This window comes from Miniopterus schreibersii (genome assembly GCF_964146895.1).
Source record: "Miniopterus schreibersii genome assembly, chromosome: 20".
Lineage (NCBI taxonomy): Eukaryota > Metazoa > Chordata > Mammalia > Chiroptera > Miniopteridae > Miniopterus > Miniopterus schreibersii.
In genome coordinates this window covers 17,064,913-17,083,198 of record NC_138122.1, presented here as the reverse complement: position 1 = coordinate 17,083,198, position 18,286 = coordinate 17,064,913, and the positions used below count along the sequence as shown (strand labels likewise).

Here is an 18,286-nt window from a genome sequence, read left to right as displayed (position 1 = left end):
GGTGTGGACTGAGCAGAGAGAACTTCCAACCTGGTAACATAACCACAATGGTAAACTCTGAATAATAAGGCAAGCCCAGCCTATCCCACACCATTTAAAGTTACATTTTTTTATTCAACATCATCGTGAATCATTAGTCATAAAGCTTAAAGTCATGCTGGTTTGGCACCTTTCACAGAGGGCAGGTTTACTGATACTAACAGCACCATTTCTTGCCACCTATGCATCTGTCAAACCATCTGAGCAAATAGCTGAGAGGCAGTATGCCAGGCAGACTACTGGCTGATAGATATGGCTAGAAGCATTCAGATCATTTCTGGTGGTAAACAGCAAAACTGCAATTTGGGAATCTAAACTCTTCCATCTAACCACCACCTACCAATGCAACCTTACTACGGCTTAATGTTTTCCAATAAGGTCATTTTTCTCATTGACCCATAAACATGTTTTCTAATCCTCATATCAGTCAAGACATTCTTCTCACCTATGATGCCTTCCATATTCACATCCAAATCCTACAAATCATTTAGAATTTGTTCAAGTCTCACTTTCTTCAAGAAGACTTCATCTGACCTTACAACTATAAATTCTGACAACAGAACTCCAAATACCATGTTTGAAAACTATTTTAGTGTTTCCTTCAAATTCTAATACCTCTAAATTCTGTTTATTTAGCAAAAATGTTATTGTCTATTATTTAGTCTGGTTTTCTGTATATGCATCTTATTATATCTAAGGGCTCTAAGATTCCTAAGGGCAACAATCAAAGTCCTTCTCATTCTTCTATTCATTCATCTAAACTTTAGTAAATGTCTATTATTAATGGGCCTTGTGCTAGGTTTCAGGCATATAAAAACAAAAACAAATGGTCCTATTCTCCTAAGGCTTAGATTCTACTCTTTTGCTTTTTAAGTCTATCTTAATTCTTTTGGACTGACCACAATGTCTAGTATAATGCTAATAAATAAGTAATCAAGCATTTGCCAATTAATTTAACAAGAACATATTCAAATTTAAAAACACTTAAGGGTATTTTGTAGTTCAGATCCCTTTTCAAAGAAGAGCTATGTGGTTATCTGCTTATTACAATTAACACATTTATAAAACAAAATATGTGCTTGATTTGTCAATTGGAAGAGAAAAATAACTGTAGAAATCATGACCTTTAACCCTTTTCCTTAACCTAAAGATAAGGAATTTTACAAAACAATTATAAATGATTATATCATAACCTCAAATCTCCACACTTCTGCATTTAATAAGCCAGTTTTGAAGTTACTTTTGCTCACAAATAAGATCTGCACTTTAATTTCCCAATATTTTTAGTGCAATGAGGTGTGTGATAAATTCTTAAGATCAATAATAACTATCTTCTCTACAGTTGTTCAGTGAAAACATATTTTCCAGTAATAAGGTATAACAATTTAAGAGATGACATTTTTCCATTTCCAAAAAGTTAATCCTCACTCCGTTCCTATAAAAAAGAGGTAAATGATATTATTGACATTTTGCACAAGTAGATAGTAAGTTCTTTTAAAGACTTTCTTAGGGACAGAAAGCCATAATGTCAGAATTATGACTACAATTCATTTTGAAATTTTAGCCAAAGAAGCTTAAGACCTGTTTTCCCTTCAAAAGTATAAAATGTCAATAAGGTTTATCTACATTATTTCTTATTGAAACTACAATTCTTTCAAGAAGAGACTGTTTTAAGCCATTTCATCAATCGCAAAAATTCTACATACCTATTCAAATAACTCAGTGTTCAGGAATCAACTGTAATTAAAATGTATATTCTCTGTAACAGACACTGTGAACAATTAATCAAGCTTCCATGCCCTGTCAGAGGTGCATTTTTCTCATTTATTTGCTTGTTTAGATACTTTTGTTTTTAAAGTTCAATCTTTTAAAACATTACACCTAAGACCGGTAACACTCACCCCATACCCAATTATCAAGTTTGTTAATTGTGCCTCCTGAATTTGCCTACAATTCTCCATCCCAACTGCCACTGCCGCAGTCTAAGGCACTAGTTATCATTTATTTTCTGGTAGCTGCAATAGGATTCTATTTCTCAGCTTCTAGTCTTGCCTCTCTGTAGTCCATCATTCATGTTTTCAAAACATAAATCACATTGTCGTCCCCCCCCCCAAACTTTCCAATGGCTTCCAACAATATTTAAAATAAAATTCAACTTATCATGGCTCACAAGATCATATAAGCTAGGACTTGGGCTGTGTCTACTTCTCTGATCTCATGCCTAACCTGTCTTCTCACTCATAAATTTCCTGCAGTTCCTCAAATATATGCATTTCATTCCTACCCAGGTACTTTTCACTGTATGCTTTCTCTTCCTGGAAACACTTTCTTCAGATCTTCATATGACTCACTCCCTTACTTCATTCAGGTCTCTGCTCAAGTGTATACTCAGAGAGACCATCTCAGATAACCCCCTCAGGGTGAACTTCCCTGATCCCTCTACCTAAAATGCTACCTCCCTCTCATTTTCTATCTCCTTACCTTACTTTGTTTCTTCTATAGCACTTATCATTATCTGAAATGCTACTGTATATTTGTCTGTCTCCTGCAACAGAATGCAAATTCCAGGAGGAATAAACTTTTGTCATGTTCACCTCTGCATCCCCAGTGCCTAGAACAGCATCTGACATGCAGTAGGTATTAAATAAATATAATGCCATTCCTCTGCTAAAAAACCCTCAATGGTTTTCCTCTGGCTTTGAGAGAAAGTCCAATCTATTTAACTTGAGCTATAAAACCTACTGTGATATGATTTCTGCCTCATCTGTAACCACTGTCTGGAGGGGGTCAATAGGGGGAAGAGGGGACATCTGTAAAACTTTCAACAATAAAGATAAAAAAATTTTAAATGGTTAATTTTATATAATGTCAATTCTGCCTCCATTTCTAAGTGTTAAATTTTTACAATAAATACAAGGTGTCCCAAAAAAAAGTATACACATTTTTAACAGCTGATATTGAGAATGCTGTGGCAGACACAGTGTTTTTATCTCAAAAATATTAAGTGGTTTATTTTAAACAAAGCAATATTATAATAATTTTGTGGCCTACAAACGAAATATTCATACCTATAATTACTACTCAGTTTACTTAGCTAAGAATAGATGATTACAAGTTTTTAGATTTATTTTACCTGAATATATTAGAATGATTAACTGACCAAGCTCTGTCTAGTGTTCGGCTGTGAATGTCTTAAATATCTGCTACAAAATTAAGGGGTATGGGGAAAAGACCCCATAAAACAGAGGAAAAAGATATTTTTGTTTTAGTGCCATCAAGAAGATACAGTAGAATAAAAGATTCCATGCTTAAACACAGAGCAACAAAAATACACTTAGATTATGTCTCACAGAGGGTAAGTAAAATGAATTAAAGGATCCAAGATGTTGAAAATGCTTTTATATTTGTTACAGGGAAGACCTAGTTGGTAACAGCACTATAAAAACAGTCTAACAGCTGCAACTGTGCATTATTTAAGGAGGACTAAGGTGAGATGCCATCTAATTCTTTTTTAATATCAAATAGTAAATGTAAATGTGAAAAGGAGATTGAAATCCGTGCAATAGCATATGCTGGATTTCAGGATAACCTAACATGACTAGAGAACTAGTGAATCCAAAAAAATCCATTAAACAGTTTTATGTCTGAAAAATTGGAATGCATCTTTTTCACAAATTAAAGACAGATTGTAAAGAGAGGGTTAGAGCTGGAAAGTTCCCTGCTCATCAAATTAAAAACAAGAGCTCTATTCATAAAAAAAAAAAAAAAAATACTTATGTGGTCAAGTCACATTCTTTGTTCTAAAGTTTTTTTACTCAACTTGGGATGAACATTTTACTTATGATTCATAAAGAAAAGTGACCAGTGTAATAGAGGCTCCTAACAGCACAAGTACATTTCAGGTGATATGTAAGTAGCCGTTTAAGATACCACAGGAAAGGAGAAAACACACCCTTAACACCCAAAGGAAAGAGTATATTCACATGACCAACAGCTGGACTTGATTAAAAATAAATACCAGGTTAGGCTCTATGGTGGTTCTTCCATAGTTACATGACGACACAAGTGAGAAATGTTACATTTCTCACAGCCTGCTGCCTAGTGATCTCAATGACTGCCCTTTATCCACCTCTTCTCCTTTTCTTCCTCTACACCATTTCATTATTCTTATTTTACAAAATCATTTTTTGGAGGACATAAATAGGAAATGAAGCAAGTGTAAATATAAAGTCAGTTTCACTTGTGACTTTTACTTTCACAAGCATGAGAAAATAAAAGCTGAAGTTTCCTCATCAGTAATTCAGTAAAAGTTACAAATGTGTACAAACTACTTGAAGAGGATTAAATTGTGCTGGGACAGGAGAATTCCTGCCTTTTGAGGACTGAAAGCTAACATGCAGGATAGGAAGATGGCAAATGTAACACTTCTGTCGCCCTTAACATTAGCTGTGCAATACAGCAGAAGATTAATACAGAATGCAGTACTATAGAAACAACCCAGTTTTATTGAACTGTGAACTAAAGAGTTACATTAAATACCCATAATTCCTTGTGAAAATCTCTTTGTTTTCTGCTTGTCAGCATCTGCATTTTACAGCTGCCTCCTTCAGTATGGATCCTGTCTTGTGGAAGTTCAGAAACTTAAAACATTAATATCCAGGAGCTTTAAAAAAATCACAGCATTAATAACTTATACAGGTGGGAGTAAAACAGTCACAGAATTCTTGACTATGAGCTGAACAGAAAATAAATCTAAAGACTAGAGATAACTATTAACAAAATATGAGAATAAAAATATCTCTTTCGGCTTATATTCTTGCAAAATTCCTTTAAACCAAAAAAGCCTACGGATTAATATCAGGTTTGAGGTTTCATTTATCAAAAGGTTAAAATCCCAAGAAACTGTTTCTCAATCATCTATTTTTTTCTCTTAAAAATAAAAATACACGTCATTTTTTTCCTTCAGTGATAAATGCTGAACCAGATGCAAAAAGCAAGATTTCAAGCAGTTTTCCATTTCTTTCTCTCATTTAAGCAATGTAATTCCTTTTATTCTTTATCCATAGTCCTGCATAATGAAAGAAATAGCTCCTGCTTCTCCTGATACCACCATCAGTCCTGCTATCTAATCTTTCCAAGTATTACTAATTTCAAGGAACCTTGACTCTGTAGATATCTCTTCTGCTTCCCTTGCCCAGCTAGGTCTGGTATAATGCCAATCTGTCCTCCTTTTTTAAAAATATCTTGAATTTGATCCAAACTATCTAATAGAACTTTATGTGACAATGAGAATATTCTATATCTATGCTGACTAATATGCTATTATAGCTATTAGTCACACGTGGCTACTGAACACTTCAAATGTGGCTAGTGTGACTAAGGAACTGACTTTTTATATTTGATTTAATTGTAATTAACTTGAATTTAAATTTAAATCACCACATATGACTAGTAACCTACCCTATTAGGCAATGCAGATCTAGAGCAAGAGTGCTTTTTTCCTACCGGAAATACTCTACCCTGCAGATGATGAGAGTTACTAAAAGGTTGCATTTATACTTTAGAAAGCTTTCTCTGGTTGCTTTGTGGGAGTATAATTTTAGGGGTTCGAAAGAGAAAGCAAATGCTGAAGATCTGAAAAGTGTTCACTAGATTAGGAGATCACTGATTAATATCAGAGTGAGAAGTTATAGTACAGCAGTGGGGTTGTAAACCTCATTGGAAATAAAGCCTACAAATATAGACCATTTTTTGAAGAAGTCTGGCTCTGGGTGGGAGAGTGTGGACCATGTGGCCGCCACCATGCCACTGTCACAGTTGTAGGTAGCAGTGGTCTGCTCAAGCAACCATAACCAGAGCATGGAGGTGCACAATATCCTCAGCAAACAAAGACTCAGTGTCCAGTCCTTTGGAAAAGGGACACACATGAAGCCTCCAGGATCAGCACCCGACAAGCCCAACGTTTATGATTTCAAAAATGTATATGATCAGATGTACAGTGATCTCCTTAGGAAAGACAAATAATTCTACACGCAGAACAGCATTTTGCACATGTTGGACAGAAATAAGCAAATCAAGCCCTGGCCAGAAAGGTTCCAGAACAGCAAAGACCTGTTTGACCTGATCCTCACCTGAAAAGACAGAGTGTAGGACCAGTTGGTGGAAGATTTGAATTCCAGAGAGCAGGAGACCTGCCAGCCAGTGCACGTGATCAACACTGGCATCCACGAAAACCACAAAGAGGCCGCCATGGGGGCATACCGCCACTGTGAGCTCTTCCAGGACATTCAGCACAATGAGGACATGGAAAACAAGGTCGATGAGCCACTGCAGTTTAAGGAGAAGAGCAGCTGGACCTTCCTGTACACAGTCTTCTTCTACTGAGCAGCTGGCTGCGCCTCCAGAAGCCACCTTCCTGAGCTTCCTTTTGTTAATACTTTTACCTTCCTGACCCTTGTTTTTACTCTGAGGGCTGCTGTCATCCACCAGCAGCAGCCCCCGACACTGTATATATGAGATGAGAAGAGAGACATAAGTGCACATCTACAACAATCAAGTTTCGTATCCCACTCTTACTTATGAGTGCAATATTATGTAGTTTTTCTTTAACCAAAAAATAAAGAAAAACAGTTTATAGTTCCTTCCCCTGCAATATATCTGTGTCTTTCACTGTCGTTTCCCTCCTCTCCCCTACCTGGCTAGAATGTACAAACACCTGAATAAAGCAACAGGATGTACCTATTAGGAAAAAACATGCAGTTGTCCAATAAACAGATGCTGCTGGTCATTAAAAGAAGAAAAAAAAAGAAGTCTGACTCTGAAGGAAGAAAGAAGGCAGTGGGGAACAAACATCATGAAGAAGCTATCATATGCTAGGATTTGAAGGAGGGAGCTTCATATTGATTACTCCACTTTACTTAATCCTCAAAACAAACTTGTAGTAAACCTCATCTCCATTTTATAGAAATTAAGCCTCACAGAGGCTAAGTGTCCTGCTCAGTTACACTCTAGTGGGGCTGGGATTATAAAACTAGGATCTTTTTCAGGCCAAAATTCATTCTTTAAAAGGTTAATGTAGGATTGGTGAGAAAACATAAAGTTAAAGCAGTAAGAGATCTGTGGAAAGAATAAAATTATAAGAAAGTAATAAAGTAATTGATGGGACAAGGCTCTAGAGAAGACAGGTAGAAATGGAACTCAGAGTCTAGGCAAGAGATATTAATCTGAGATGAGAACAGGATCTTTATATCTTTGAGATATAAAGATAGAAATCAAGAAACTGTGAATGTACACATGTTTATAATACAAGGAGTTTAGGAATGACAAGAGATAGATCAAACTGAAACCTAATGATCTCTATTTTCTCTTCAAAGCAGAAAGTAAGACCTTGTGTGAGAAGAGTAAAAGTTTAAAAATGAGAGTTTGGCCTACCAACAATGGAAAGAAAGAGAGGAATGGACCTGAGACTAGAAAGGGTACTTCTCTTTTATCATCAGTCCTTGAATATTGATGTATAGCTAATAATGTGGGGTACCAGACATATTAAAAGCATAAATAGAAAGTGCTTAAACCAATGTTTTCTTATGTGAGATCAAATTTGATACTTTATATTTTCAGCTATATTTTTCCAATTTTTTCTTGTAATAAAATATACTTAACATAGCTATATTTTTTCATAAATAACACAAAGGTATGAAGCATCACCTTTCATTGGACTTATTATTGCAAATTATGAGAAACTAAATGTGCTTAATGATAATTTTATAATTAATCCTAAAACCACGCATTTGTACCACAATTTAAATTTTTTGTAAAGACCTTTCAGAACTATTATCTTGAATTCTAAACTGTAAAAGAATCCTCCTAATTTAAGTAAACTTCAAAGTCAAATAATTTAAAATTTTCTAAACTATCAGTGATTTTCCCTAAAGTATAAAATCCACTTATAAAAACATGATGTTACTAAGAATAAGATATAATTTAAAATAAGTATATAGCTATCAACTTCAATAATAAGGCATTATACTTTCTGTCATTAATCACTAGAGCTAATTTATCTTTAAATTAATTAAAGAGAATCTAATTTATCTTTAAATGTCACTTAAAGTTGGCTATGATAGAAAAAACAAAACTTAATTTTACAACAGCATAAATAATTTCTGGGTTCCATTTAGGATGTAGAATGCTGGAAATAGAGTTGCTCCGACTCTTACAACAAGAATAAAAGTGGATAATCTAAACAAATATAACTTTTCTGTAGAAACTATTAGAGAGCTAAGGTTGTAGGCCAACCAATGACCCTGAAATCTAAAGAAACAGATGCCTCCAAGGAGAAACAGGAGACAAGCACTTGCTTGCCTGGAGCAGATATCAGGAGCAATACACACAGTAGGGGGGGGGGGGGAATCAGCTAAAATTTTTAACAGATTGCTAAAAGCCAAGTATGGTCAACCATGAGAGTCGAGAACCCCTGGGAGCCACAGAGCAAGGGGAATTTGCAACCACTTACACTCTGTTCCCTAGAGACCTTACCTAGTATGAGAAAGTGTGGAGCAGTGTGAGAAACCAGAGAAGGACTCCTATGTGGTGCACGTTCAGAAGAGGAAAGCAGCTGCTCCAAGGAAAGCCCTGAAGCTCTATCAGAATCTTTCTCCCCTACAGAACAAAAGTCATAAGCTGATTGAAGCTGAGAAAGGGGATCATAAAAAGATCTGAGGCAAGGGAAGAAACAGAAAAATGTTCTAGGTCCAGATCACTTCCTACATCTGAGGGAACTTGGGTAAGGAACATCAAGAAGGGACCCAACACAGCACTGTCTAAGGCTGAGGTTGAACCAGAACAACAGAAAACACCACTTCCCTGGCCCCCAATACCAAGTTGGGAGGAACTGAATAAATAATGGCAGATCTGCTGGGGGGAAGGCAAGAATGTGGAAAGAGGCCCTCTCTGAGAGGCAGGTACAAAGAGAAGTTGAGAGTGGATCAGACTTTGAGAAAATAAACTCTGGTAAACCTGCCCTCACCCTGAGCACAAGGTAACACTAGATGAATATGAAGCCTGTTTTAGACTGAGGATAAGAATAGCAACAACAAACCCAAACTCAGTTCAGCTTCTGACTAACCTGACACAACTCCTACAACAAAGACCAAGCAAAGAAAGAGGCATGACCACTGAAAGGTTGCCAGTTCGATTCCCAGCAGTGCACATGCCCAAGTTTCTGGATCAATCCCGGTAGGGGGAGTGCAGGAGGTAGCTCACTCTCACATCTGTTTCTCTCTCTCCTTCCCTCTCTCTCTAAAAATCAATTTTAAAAATTCTAAAAAGAGGAGAAGGAGGAGGAGGAGGAGGAGGAGGAGGAAGAGGAAGAGGAAGAGGAAGAGGAAGAGGAAGAGGAAGAGGAAGAGGAAGAGGAAGAGGAAGAGGAAGAGGGGAGAAGAAAAAGCATAACTATTTCCAGGCATAAATACTACTGACTTCAGTCTCTACTGTTCTACACAAGATGTCTGTCTTCAACCAAAACATATGAGACACAGAAAGAAACAAAAAAGATAACACACTGTCAAGAGACAATGCAATCAACAGAATCAGTACAGATACTGGAACTAACACATAGGGAATTTAAAATTACTATGATTAACATGTAAAAGACTCATGGAAAAAGCCTTTTTGAAAATGACAACAGTTGAACAAAAGACTCATGCTGGCGAGGATGTGGAGAAAGGGGAACGAACCCTAGTACACTGCTGGTGGGAATGCAGACTGGTGCAGCCACTATGGAAAACAGTATGAAGGTTCCTCAAAAAATTAAAAATGGAGCTGCCTTTTGACCCAGTGCTCCCACTTCTAGAAATATATCCTAAGAATCCTGAAACACTAATTAGAAAGAATATATGCACCCCTATGTTCATAGCAGTGCAGTTTATAATAGCTAAGATCTGGAAACAGCCCAAGTGCCCATCAGTAGATGAGTGGATAAAAAAGCTGTGGGATATTTACACCATGGACTACCATGCAGCTGTAAAGAAGAAGAATCTTGTACCCTTTGGGACAGTATGGATGGACCTGGAGAAAATTATGCTAAGTGAAATAAGCCAGGCAGAGAAAGACAAACATCACATGATCTCGCTTATATGTCAAATCTAAAGAACTTAATAAACTGATGAACGGAATAAATTCAGTGACATGGAAGCATAGATCAGACTGACAAATGTCAGAGGGATGGAGGAGGGTGGATGGGTGGAGGGGGAGAGAGTAACCAAGGAATTTATATGCATAAATGCACAACCCAAGGACACGGACAATGGTGGGGAGAGGCACTGGGGAGGGGGATGGGACAGGGTGGAATGGGTCATTGGGGAGAAAAAAGGGACATCTGTAATATTTTAAACAAAAATAAAATTTAAAAAAAAGAACTAAATTTAAAAAAAAAAAAGAGAACAGTTGAACTAGAAAAAGTATAGCTTTATGTGCATCTCACCAACTAGATTCTTAGTTCCTTTAAGGAAGGATCCAAGTTCATTTCTCTCTGCTTCCCTAGCATCTAGCACAAATACCAACAGATCTGAGATTAGCACAATAATACAAAAAATGAAATACCTTCTTGAACTTGAAGACCCTCAACCACCATGAGCAGACAAGGTACTAGGCCAAACTTCATTCTATCCAAGAGCCATTGAAAAAGATGGACTTTTACATCTTTACTCCTAACTTTACAAAGTGCTGGGAATGCCTAAACCCAAGGTCTACATACTGCTGCCAAGGCTCATGAAAACCTGTTCATTCATACTATGAAACTACCTTTTTCTTATTCTGAAGACTCGAAACCCTAAGTAAATAATTTTTTAAAGTAACATTTCACAAGTAATTTGAGATATATTTATACAATCAATCTCATGTTTTCAGATCCTAGAGGGAAAAAAACTATGCATCTTTCATTGAGCATCATACTGAACTTATGTATATACTATGCTCAAGCCTTCTTAGTTTCTTCTTCATTTCTCCTTTACCACTTAAGGAAAATAAAGTAGCATTAAGGCATTCTGAAATGAGACCCTCCAATTCTTACCTCAAGCATTCCTAAGTCCTAAAAGATAAAACTACCAGTCTCCTCTAGTTTATCTAAATGATCTTGGTGTACATTCTTAGTGACACTTTTCCTAAAAGGGACTGTTATATGTAAATACAGTTTTATGGAGTCTATGGGGTTTTGGCAACTTCCTGCAATTATCCCTAACTAAATTATTAAAAAAACAGGAAACTTAAAAAGGTTCCCATAACTTCCTATTTGATCTCATGGGCATCTTCCAAATTCTAAATCTTACAAGGGGCCTCAGTAATCTTCCCCATGAAAAATTTAGAGCAAATCTGCAAGAACTCCTAAAATCTTCAGCAATGATGCAAAATATTTGCTTATGCAATAAATTAGCAGGATCAATAAACCTTTCCAAAATAATTATAGAAATTATTATTTACTTTAATTTTCAATTAAAGGACATTTATAAAATGCTTTCAGTAACTTCCACGCCCACTTAAAGTAAAACCACTACTTTCAGAAACAATACAGTCACAAAGCATCTTTTGATATATAAATTTTCAGTATCTTGATTATGCTCATGCCCAATGATAATGGACCAATGAGGTATACTATGGCTTCCAAGTTGCCACACTCTCGTTTATTCTTCCATCACTCATCACTCCTCCTCAACCTCCTTAACTTGTTGTTTGTCTTCTCCCTGACCTATGAATAGTAGAGCACCTCCAGATTCAGTCCTTAGACCTCTTCTCTTTTCTACCTTCATTCCCTCAGTAATTACACCTAGTATCATAGTTTCAAAGACAAATTTATATTTCCAATTCATACCTCCCTCTAAAACTCCAGACACATATTTGACTGTCTACTCAACATTTCACTTGGATGACTTTTGGGTATTTTAAACTTAACATGTCCGAAACTGAACTCCTGATCTTCCCCATCTAACTCCAACCATAACCTTCTCCATCTCAGTTGATGGCAAAACTATCCTTGCAGTTGCTAAGGCAAAGTACCTTGAAATCATCCTTTACTTCCTCCAAACTGTCAGAAAATACTGTTGGTACTATTCTGAAATGAATCCAGAACCTGGATATACCTGCATATACATCACTATCTCCACACTAGCAGCATCAATTCTCACATGGATTACTGCAATGGCCTCCTAACAGGTCTCTGTGCCCTTATTCTTACCCTACCACAGTTCAATCTCAGCAAAGCACCAGAATAATATTCTTAAAAGGTAAGTTAGATTATCATTTCCTTGCTCAAAACTCTCTAATGGCTCCACATTTCCCAAGTGAAAACCAGAGTTCTTATAATGGCTTACAATGACCTACATGATCTGGGCTCCCTAATGTCCTATTACTTTCCCCTTTGTTCATTCTGTTCTAGCCATGTGAAATTCCTTCTTCAAATGAGACAAGTACCCTCCTGCGAAGGGGCTGTTGCTTTAGCTGTTCCCTCTGCTTAGAAGGCTCTTCCTCCAGATAACTTCATGGTTAACTTCCTCATTTCCTTTACCTCTTTGCGCAAATATTATGTTTTGCATAAAACCTACCCTCATTCCCACCTATCTTATCAACACTACCTTTGCTTTGCTTCTTTTTGTTTTTTACAGCACTTATCACTTTCTAATGTACCATATATATTTTTTATTAGTGTTTATTTCTCTCTTGCCCATTAAAAGCTCCATCTCAGTTTTTCTTTTGGTTTACAGATGTATCCCAAGTGGCTACAACACAGGAATTATAATGGACTACAACCGCTAAGAGCCATAAGGCCCTATTCTTTTTTGTTCAATCTAGCCTAACATGTAGATTATAAGATCTACTGGCCCTGCAAATAATGACAAGCCTTGCAAATGACAGCTTCAAGCTATTGTCCTAAGAAAATAAAAATATGAATCTTATCCAAAATGGACCATAACCCACTGCAAGTTTTTGGTCTATACATAATATTGAGAGTATATTGAGTAGAACTAAAGTTCAAAGCTTCAAAGTGATTTTGATGAATTTATGAAATGGTATATTAAAAAAAGACCCTTAATATCTACCTGTCAGCACCTATACCTTTGTCACAGAGGACTAAAACCAGTTTTAAGTGTCCTTTGGTGCTTCCTGAAGAAGCTCTGAAATCAGTATTCCCAATCAGAATTTCCTAAAATTTCACTGACAAAATACACTATTTTTTTTTTTAATATATCTTTATTGATTTCAGAGAGAGGAAAGGAGAGGGAGAGAGAGAGATAGAAACATCAATGATGAGAGTCATTGATCGAGCCCGCAACCCGGGCATGTGCCCTGACCGGGAATCAAAGCCCGATCGCCTGGATCCTAGGTCGCCACTCAACCGCTGAGCCACGCCCGGCTGGGCAAAATGCATTATTAATACAACTCCCATACACCCTCTACAGCAGAAAACCTTTGTAAGTGGCATCTTTCTGTTTCTGCATTAAGTATTTTTATTTAAAATATCTCAAGTTGCCCTAGCCAGTTTGACTCAGGGTTAGAGCATCGGCCCGCAGGCTGATGGGTCCTGGGTTCAATTCCCACCAAGGGCACATACCTTGGTTGCAGACTAGATCCCTGGCCCCCATGGGGGCCCATCCGGGAGGCAACCAATTAATGTATCTCTCTCATATCGATGTTTCGCTCTCTCTCCCCCTTCTACTCTCTCTGAAAAGCAATGGAAAAAATACCCTCGGGTGAGGATTAAAATAAAATAAAATATCTCAAGTCTACACAAATCCAGCATTCATCTAGAATATTTGTTGAGCACGTACTATGTGCCAGGCAGCAAACTGGGCCTGGAGCACGTAAGTGAACAAAGACAAAGTCCCTGCCCTCAGGAAGCTCACAGTCTAGGGATACAGACAAAACTAACAGCTAAAACACAGTGTGATTAGTCAGTACCTAGTGTAGGGATAAGGATAGAGTATTATGGGAGCAAACAGAGGGACTCTAACAAAGAACCTGTAAATGTCCAACTGCTTCACTGTTAAAAAAATTTTTAATTTTCACACTTTAGAGAATACTGTTGTGGTATGCTAATACAAAAAAACAAAAAAAACAAAAAAAAAAAAACCCTTAAGGATAAATGGGACGCAGGGTAAAATATTAAGAATAACATTCCTTTTGATGTCCACTCATCCAATTTCTTTGAAGATGGCTAACCCTAACTCTCTGAAGTAGAACTCTTTAATTAGATAAGGAAACATGAAGTTCTCTAAGATCTGGGAAAAAAATTGCCATAAATTGAGAATCACTGAAGCAGCAAGCCACTGTTAGAATTTAAGTGTATCTTATCCCATAGTACTTCACGGCAGAAACAAAGGTTGAAACTCATTGCCAAAATAAGTTTAAAGTAAGATTCAATTTATTAATTTTCCAATCTGTTCATTATTTTTAGAAAAAAATCTGTAACATAGCATAAGATAGTACAATATAGTATAAAGTGAGATACCCCTATATATATATATATATATGTATATATATATATAAAATAATCCCTAGATATCATTATACTCTAAGACCTGAAATAGATAGAATCCTCTCTTTGAAGAATAAAAACTCTTAAACACAAGAGAACACAATACTATGGGAAAAGGAAAGTTAAAATATCTCTTGAAACCTTCAGTATCTGATCAGTGAGAAGGGAAGTCTCTGCATGTTAAATCAAGTCACTAATCACTAACAGACTTGCACTGCTGTTTAAGCTTGCCCAAGCACATAATCTTCTTAGTATACTACTGCCTCCTGGGGGTTATAGAACATTACTACTCTTCTGAAAATCATTGGTGTACACAGAAAATACAGATATTATTTTCTACTAAAAACACAATGCAAAAAGGTACATGTCACACAGACAATAGTGTGATAAAGGCCTGGGGGGGGCAGGGTGGAGGGGATCAATGGGGGCAAAGGGGAACATTTGTAATACTTTTAACAATAAAAATAAATTAAAACATTTTTAAAAAAAGGTCCATGTCAAATAACAGTAGGCGTTTCCTAAATAATCTCTCTTAAAAAGTGTCATATTTATTTCTATCTGAATAATTAGGAACAAATTATATAATAAAACTTAATTATAGAAAGTGGTTGTTAATATGATTAAGAACATCAGGGCTATATAGCATTTTGCATTTTCAAAGCACTTAGCCAACATTAAACAATTAATCTTTACAGCATTCTTGAGGTCAACATAACCACCATCTTTTTAAAGAAAAGTAAAAAACAAGGTTACATGAAGTATTAGAAATTCAAGAACTAGTCAGTTACTAATCAGCAAAGTGCTGCAGAATGGCTTCATGTGAAATATGAAGCACTAATACATTAATTCAACTCTCATACCCCGTGACCTACCTCTAAGAGAAATTACTCACTCTTTTATCTGTGGCCCCAGAGCATTTTATACATCCCTCTATGATAAGACTTAACATTTTTATATTATAGTTATTTAACTATCCATCTTCCACAGGACTTGGCACAGTCTCTAGCACAAAGCAAGAAACAACAACAAATCATTCAGTCATTGGTCCAACTATTAAACATTTACTACAAGTCAGGCACTATTCTGAACACAGGGAATACAGTGGTGAAAAAGAAAGTCAAGCTCCCTCCCCCTGTTCTCATGGAGCATACATTCTAGTAGGCAAAGCAGATAATGAAAAAAAAACAAAACACCAACAACATTGAAATACAAAACTATCAGGTAGAAAGAAAAGCTACAGAGAAAATTAAAATAGGGCAATGTGACTATGGATGGTTAAGTAGTTACATTAGATTAAGCAGTGATATTCAAGCTGATATTTGAATGTAAGGAAGAACCAGCCATAACTATACGTGGAAAAGATAGACAATTCCAGGTGGCAAATGCAAAAGACTCAAAGTGGACAAGAAAAGCAAATAATTGAGGAACGGGGGGGGGAGACTGTGGGTAGAGTACAGTGGGCCAATGAGTGAGTGATAAAAGATGAATTCCAAGAGGTAGGCAGGGGCCAGATCAGGATGTTCCTGGGCCATGATAAGAATTTTAATCTAAGTGAGATAGGAAGTTATTTAAAGTTACATAATAAGTACTTGCCAATTTGAATTGCTACATTTGCATAGTAGGTAGCACTAAAAGGAAAATTAATACTGAGAAAAGAAAATTACTATGCTATTGGTTTGGGAACCTTTCTGTTTTAATTAAATTCTTTTTAGTGAAGTTATTTTATAATTAAATCTTCAGACTAAAATATAAAATAGCAGTGTCTACTAACATTTTAATAGAAGTTAGAATAATTAGATTTTGACAGTCATTACTTGAAGAAATTGAAGAGCTCCTGCATTAAAACCTGTACATTACAAATGACTATACTAGGATCTTATGCTAATCACTTATTAATTTTGCAAGGCCTAAGATATCTCCTAATACAGCTCATGATGAGTGCCAGACAGACATCTGGAGAGGACGTTCCTGAGTAAAATTATGGAAATGTCATTAAACAAAACAAATCTCTTCCTAATACCAGAGAAACCAGAATGAAATAATTAATATACATTTAAAATCAAAACTACTTCTCACCACATTAACTGAACAAAATATAGCAACAGCCTAAAACTTCAGAGCAGGTTTATATTTCACATGAGATGATACAAGTGCTGCAGAAGCCTCCAGGCAAATAGCAAGCTATAACACCAAGATTCAGTTAATTTAACCCCACAAATAGTCATTGCAGAGAAACTATCATCATTTGTTCACTGTAGGAGCAGGTTTCTGAACATGTAATGTATTAAACTTCTCTACCTTTTTAATGTATTTTTATAATAAAAGAAATTTAAAACAAAAAATGTATTGCCTGGCCAGTGTGGCTCAGTGTTGAGCACCAACCTATGATCCAGGAGATCTTGGTTCGGTTCCCGGTGAGGGCACATGCCCGGGTTGGGGGCTCGATCCCCAGCAGCAGACGTGTAGGAGGCAGCCGATCAATGAATCAATCTCATCATTGATGTTTCTATCTCTCTCTCCCTCTTCCTTCCTCTCTCTGAAGTCAATAAAAACATATTAAAAATTTATTGATTTTTTGAGAGGCAGAGAGAAAGACATCAATTTGTTGTTCCACTTATTTATGCATTCACTGGTTGCTTCTTATTTGTACCCTGATCAGAGATAAAACCTCCAACCTTGGTGTATCAGGACAATGCTCTAACCAACTGAGCTACCAGCTAGAGCTTATAATAAAAATGACAGTATAATTAAATTTTCTTAGCCTTTTTAAAAATTATGTTTAAGGACATATACCTCAATAATACATTATTTAAAAGAATAAAATCTGATGTGGAGTATGGTAAAGTAAATGTAGGGAACAGAACCAGGAAAGCACTTAACATTCTTTCCTCTTATAATATTTATCATTATACTTGAAAATTTTTAATCTCTTTAAGAAATGCACATATACTTACCCAACCCATCAAACTACTAAAAGCCACATAATGTAGAATAGTCTCAACTGTAAGTTAAACACAAGAGGGCGCACAAGTCTGGGAAATTAAAAAACCAAATGCAAGGTGCACTTTACTCAACAATTTGTAGCTCTTAATGCATGGCATGGTCACATGGATATTTATAAAGGATTCCTCATGCATGTACTCTGAGTCAATTGCACTGAAAATATTTCCCTTTCTCAATACTTTCCAGAAACCAAATCACTGCTTCTCAGATAACACAAATTCTTTATTCAAACTGACTTTAAACCTAACTTTGTTTTATCATTGACAAAAATTATGACTTTTTTTCATCTTCACCCGAGGATACTTTTTCCATTGCTTTTCAGAGTGGAAGGGAGAGAGAGAAAGAGAGAGGGAAATATCGATATGAGAGAGATATATCAACTGGTTGCCTCCTGCACGCACCCCAACCAGGGCCAGGGATCGAGCCTACAACCAAGGTACGTGCCCTTGGTGGGAATGGAACCCGGGATCCTTCAGTCTGAGGGCCAACACTCTAACCACTGAGCCAAACCAGCCAGGGCAAGAAAAATAATGACTTTTAATCAGAAGTTTGTGCCACCTTTTAATCTAACTTCTCCTTGAAAAACCTATTAACGTTGTCTACAGCCATACCATCCTGAAAGCGCCAGATCTCGTCTGATCTCAGAAACCTATTAATTTTTTTTTTATTTTTTAGTTTTTTTTTGTTTTGCTTATTTAAAATAACTTTACTGGGATACAATTA

The 18,286-nt window shown here is 36.3% G+C and overlaps 1 protein-coding gene and 1 pseudogene across 4 annotated transcripts in view; one reads left to right on the top strand and one right to left on the bottom strand.

The window, feature by feature from the left end:
- The window catches only part of TTC28 (tetratricopeptide repeat domain 28), a 463,914-nt gene that overhangs the window by 414,952 nt on the left and 30,676 nt on the right, over positions 1–18,286 (bottom strand). The gene's annotated exons all lie outside the window — the stretch shown is intronic.
- LOC308549630 (RNA polymerase II subunit A C-terminal domain phosphatase SSU72 pseudogene) lies at positions 5,842–6,423 on the top strand (annotated as a pseudogene). Its single transcript has one exon. The product of its transcript is annotated as an RNA polymerase II subunit A C-terminal domain phosphatase SSU72 pseudogene (transcript).